Source organism: Aptenodytes patagonicus, chromosome 3 (genome assembly GCF_965638725.1).
Source record: "Aptenodytes patagonicus chromosome 3, bAptPat1.pri.cur, whole genome shotgun sequence".
NCBI lineage: Eukaryota > Metazoa > Chordata > Aves > Sphenisciformes > Spheniscidae > Aptenodytes > Aptenodytes patagonicus.
In genome coordinates, this window is record NC_134951.1 from 73,146,504 (window position 1) to 73,152,503 (window position 6,000).

The following is a 6,000-nucleotide window of genomic DNA, read 5'->3' on the forward strand; positions in this document are numbered from 1 at the left end:
GACAGGCTGGATCGATGGGCCGAGGCCAACTGGATGAGGTTCAGCAAGGCCAAGTGCCAGGTCCTGCACTTCGGCCACAACAACCCCATGCAGCGCTACAGGCTTGGGGAAGAGTGGCTGGAAAGCTGCCTGTCGGCAAAGGACCTGGGGGTGTTGGTCGACAGCTGGCTGAACATGAGCCGGCAGTGTGCCCAGGCGGCCAAGAAGGCCAATGGCATCCTGGCCTGTATCAGAAATAGTGTGGCCAGCAGGAGTAGGGAAGTGATCGTGCCCCTGTACTCGGCACTGGTGAGGCCGCACCTCGAATACTGTGTTCAGTTTTGGGCCCCTCACTACAAGAAGGATGTCGAGGTGCTGGAGCGTGTCCAGAGAAGGGCAACGAAGCTGGTGAAGGGTCTGGAGAACAAGTCTTCTGAGGAGAGGCTGAGGGAACTGGGAACTCCAGGTTTAGCCTGGAGAAAAGGAGGCTGAGGGGAGACCTCATCGCTCTCTACAACTACCTGAAAGGAGGTTGTAGCGAGGTGGGTGTCGGTCTCTTCTCCCAAGAAACAAGTGATAGGATGAGAGGAAATGGCCTCAACTTGCGCCAGGGGAGGTTTAGCTTGGATGTGAGGAAAAATTTCTGTACTGAAAGAGTGGTTAAACATTGGAACAGGCTGCCCAGGGAAGTGGTTGAGTCCCCATCCCTGGAGGTATTTAAAAGACGAGTAGATGAGGCACTTAGGGACATAGTTTAGTGGGCATGGTGGTGTTGGGTCGACGGTTGGACTCGATGATCTTAGAGGTCTTTTCCAACCTTAATGATTCTATGATTCTATTGCAGTGCTCTTGTGCAAAGCTTTCAGTGCTGAGGACTGGCCAAAAGGAGGAATGGGGGTGTCTATTCCATTACCCTCTGTGTAGACAGGGAAAGCCTTGCATAGAGCAGTATTTGCAAGGATATCTGTTAGGTAGGGCAGGGCCTGCAGCACCATGAAGGTATATGGAATCCCAGTTCGGTATTTTATCTGCTAAGTATTTTTTTTTTTTCACTGGTTTCAAACTCAAAGCACAATGTTTGCACTCAGCAAACTCAGCGCTGCCTTTTTACTGCTTGTTGCCCACACATGTGACTTGATTTTAATGGAATGATACACACATCTTGCAGAATGAGAGCCTTATGTTTGCACTTGTCAATTAAACACTGAAATGAGAGAATATTTTCCTCAGCCTTTTTTTTTTACTTTTCACTGCGGATTTTTCAGTTTATTGCTGTATAATGAAATAAGGGTTTGCTGGTTCTTTAAACAAGCAATTTCTCCTTGGGACTAATATTACTATTAAGTTGAACAATCTGGAATCAGGAAGAGTCAAATGAATGGTTTGACTGAAGAATGCCTTCCACTAGTTGGCAATGTAATTTTTGAAACTGTTGTTAAATTAGTTAATTCTCTTTAATTAGTTGCTGTAGCCACTCTTAAGGAAGGATGGTATCTTCTGTCAGGTGTGGGACATTGTTGGATTTTTTTTTTTAGCTCACAGAGCAGCCTGTTTCAATTAAAAGAGGATTGGGATCTTTGTCAAAAAAGTTTCGGTTTAGCTGGACAGGTCAGCCAGATAGCAGCACAGTGAAGGTGTGTTTCCTAAGAAATGAGCTTGTCTAAGGGCTCAGCTGCCCTGAAGGAAGAATGTCCCTGTCCCCCTCTGCTCCCCCAGTCTCCTACATGCTCCCACTGCTTGCCTCAGGCTAATCTGCTCATCATTTGGGGCCTCTGTCAGCTCAACGGAGTCAGGCAGCAAGGAACAGACAAAGCAAGCTGGATAGTCATCTAGTGCGATGGTGAATAAAACTTGTTTATGAAGAAGTTCAGTGCCTGCCAGAGCCCTCACAATGGAGGCAGCTGGATTGCAGAAGCAGAAGGAAGAAGAGCTGCATAAGCGGGAGGGGAGAGGGGGACATCTTTCTTTCAGGAGCAGAGCATTAGCTTGACTCAGCTTCCCGCAAAGCTACAGCTTCACTTTCACCAAGTGATGATTTCCCTTTTTTCCCCCTGCAACACATGGCTGTGAAGACAACCTGAGGGGGAACAGTTTTCATGTAGGGTTTACTGTGATCTCAGCCTGTGCTCTTGCTTTCCATGCCTCATGCATGGCCAAACGTTTTGTTTCTGGGCCTGAAAGCCAAACTCTACAAAAACCAATGCTATTTTTCCTTAGGATCCTTCCTGGCATGCTTGCTGCAGGGATGCTGGTGCAGGCATAAGAGAGGCAGTGGTTGGGGCTGGAACACCATATGTGCACCCATTTATGCTAGCTATGAAACCACGCCTCGCTGGCTTGGACCGCCTCTTATTTTGCTCTGGCTTTTGATTTACACCCTCCTGTGGTAGTACAAAATATAACCGGTTCCAAAGTTTTATAAGAATAGAAATGAGTTGCTCATCATGATTTGGACATTTGTCTTTTGCCTGCTTAAAAAAACCGCTGGGCTTCACCCGGGCTTCCAGACAGTCCCAGTGAGCTTGGGGTCAGTATGTTCACTGGCAACACAGAGGGCAAAGGTGCCATTCCTGGTATCTGACCCTATTTCATCACTTCACATTTTGGAAAGGCTCAGTCATCATTCTTCTAATATTATCATGGGCTGTTTCTTATTGCTGGAAGAAAGTACGTACTGTCAGGGGGAAAGTTCCTGTATTATCTTCCTGTGCTCAAGAAATGACCTAGTTGTCACCAGGGGATGTTTAAAATTGTCTGACAGAAGCCTTGGTAGTACATGGGATACTGTGCATGGTGACAAACTGCTCTGTTACTTCGATGGGGAAACGTGTATCTTTCCTCTTTCCACTTCTGGGCAGAGCCGTGTCAGTCTCGGGCAGACACACAAGTTCTTCATGTATTGCCGGTGGGAAAACGCAGCTTCTTGCTAACGGGTCTCAGCAGGCTGTTCTGATGGAGAAAACTGATCCCTTAGCACAGCCTGCTGGCTGTTAGCAAGACGGCAAGCAAGGGAGAAAATTACAGCTTTATATGTAAGAGGGGAAGTAATAGTGTTACTGCTGTAGGCCTAACCGTCTCAGTCTACATCTGAGCAAGTTTTACAGTGAGGTGACGGCATTTGCTGCAGGTGGAAAAATGGAGACGCTGTCTGGCACACCGGCCCTCTCTAGACCTGAAACAGAAGCGGTAAACTGAAACCAAGTACAGTCTGAGGATAAAGGTGCTCTGTGAGGAAAAGCAAGTTAACGCCTGAGGGGCCAAGGCAGGTGCTAGGAAAGGAGAGGTGATAAATCTGGGGCGGAAAGGGATAATTACTGCCTGCGGGAAAATGAGGGGCATGAGATCAGTGGACACCCACAACCTGCCATACAACTGATGTCTTAGAGGGGATGATTTTTAGTATCTGGTTATTTAACATCCATGAATCTCAGCCAGTAACTTGTTAAAGCTGTTTTGCAGGCCACCCTAAAAGACGAGGCTTGAGAGGTCTGAGGTTGTTTTGTGGAAAATGCTCTCATGCTGGTGTTAAGGACCATGACATATTTCTGTCTCTCATGAAACATCTGCTCAAGTCTGGTAAAGCCCAAAAGCCACCATCACGGTGTGGCACAGGAAGACAGCTGAAAATTCAGAGGCATCTCCAATGTCCTCAGCCCTTGCAATGGCAGCCATGTCCTGGTAATCTATGGGCCTATCTGTGCTCTTGTGGCCCTGTTGCTGGAGTAGAAGGTATGTTTCTAAGGTGTGTTTTTGTAAATCTTATTTTTATTACAAACAGTAAATTCAGTTCACCTTGGCTAGCACTTAAGTTCATAAATTACAGCAGCAATGAAGATGACCCTGGCGGTGGTGTCCTTTCCTATGTAATTTGAAAATTTCCCTCTACAAATGCCAGCAGGAGCCCCACATAGGATTTCATACTGCTGTAAAATACACACATCACCTTTCCAGCTTGATGTGGTATTTCATCATGAGCATCATTTGTTTCATGTGAAATAATTTATTCTGCTCATCTTGCTGATGACAAGTTGAGGCAATTCGGGTGACTTGTGTCTTATGTGCTGTTTCTGAACTGTGTTTTCTAACACACAAAAAAGGATGAATTATGGTGCTGATACTGGTTGGAAGAAGCCAGAAGTCTCATGACTGAGGCAGCAAACAAAGCTCCGCACTTTGGAGGCAGTGACACAAATGGTGTATATGTCTTGAAAAGGGGATGTGGGAACCTCACTCATTAAACAAAGGAAGGAAACCAGTCCCAATCCCAGAGGAATGATGAAGGCAGAGTTTGTGTGACAGCACTGTTCATACAAAAATCCGAGTGTGAAGTAACTCCTGGGAACAAAGTCCAGGTGCAGGAAGGCGTTGGCTGGTTTGAGAGCATGGCTGCTCTGAGTGATCGCAGGACAACCTGGTCGGGCCATACCCCAGGCAGGCCCAGGTGCTGGGCCGGAGGAATGAGAGACGACATGGCCAGGCCTTTACTCTAGATGTTAGCACCCACGCTAGCTGTTCTCTGACATGATGCTGATTTGTGAATCCGGGCCCAGCTTAGATCACCTGGTCTAGTTCTGCATTTTTATTTCTGCCTGAGAAGACCTGCAGTAGGGTGCGGGATAGCAGTGACTGAAGTCCCTGGTTTATTGGCCTCGTCCTGTGAAAGCTCTTGGACTGCAGTTGTGTCCAAGGCTGGCCAGGGTTCTTGTTCATATTTCAGTGTTGGTCCAATTGCTTTTGCTGATAAAGATTAGTCTAAAGTTAAGATTAGCTTTTGTGTCAGAGAAAGTATGAGTTAATATTGGGTGTAAGAGAGGTCACAGAGGTAAGTGAGCACCGCATCATGCACCTATCTTTGCTTTGTTTCCAGCTGTGGCCCTGGTGTGTGCCAAGGGGATGCTCACGGTTGAATTTAGGCTTAGACTGTCAGGGTTCAGGACAGAAATAATTTAGGATCTTTATTACTAGGTCCTTCATGAACAAATTGGATCGATTTAAGATAGGAGATCCAAGGGTAGACAGAAACTTGTCTCTAGGGTTGCATTCAGTTTGGTATAGTGAAAGCTGAAGGTACAGATTATTTTCTAGGTAGCAGATAAAGCTCAGAGGATATTTTATGGTTAACAAAGGCTGTTGCCTTTCTTTTAATTTTGATTTGGGGTTGGGTGGCATGCTTAGATTAGGGTGACAACTAACGTTTGGGCTAGGGTTAGGCCATGTGCTGACATTTGCTTCGTAGTCTCTGCCCACCCTAGACCTGTTCTACCTGTGCCCTAATTGTCACTTTTGTCTGTGATAGCCTTAAATCTAACTTGGTGTCTCTTTCTAGCCACTACTGCAGGCTCATCAGTCCTTGATTACATGAGTGTTATCTCTAAGTAGACAGAGACTGAATACTGCTTCAAAGACAATAAATGTTCCTCTAAACTTTTATCTCAATTCTAGAGGGCAGTTTTGTGCCTCGGCAAAATGGAGGCAGAGGGCAGAAATCCTGGATCAGCTCTGACAGAGGAAGACACAGTTTGACTGTGTAAGAAAAAAGGTTGCATAATTGTTCTCTTTAATGTACATGGGGACTGGCAAAAAGAATGCAGATACTGGCTCAAGTGAAACCAAACTTGCACAGCCTTGGAGAGTGGTGTCTTCAGGTGACCTCAGCTGCTTCCAGCTAAATAAAGGGACTTTGACTGCTTTCTGAGGACAAAGCTTCATCTGTAGATGTGGATATACTGAAAACTGTTACATTTGATACATTCACATCATCAGAATGAATTTTAGAGTTTCTGGCAGATCTTTTCTTAAATGCACTGAGCTAGAAGGTGGGACTGGGTCGGGTCTGGTGCAGGCAGAGAGGCAGAGAAGCACAGCAGCCACTCAAGGAGTCTGGAGCACACGGAGCCACTGGGAGGTAGTTCATAGGTGGGGTCACCATGAAAGGGCTACACTTGGACTTCCACTTTCCCGTTAGGAACTCCCCTGTAGAAAAATTTGGCTGTGGAAAATAAGAAAAAAAAAATTATATAT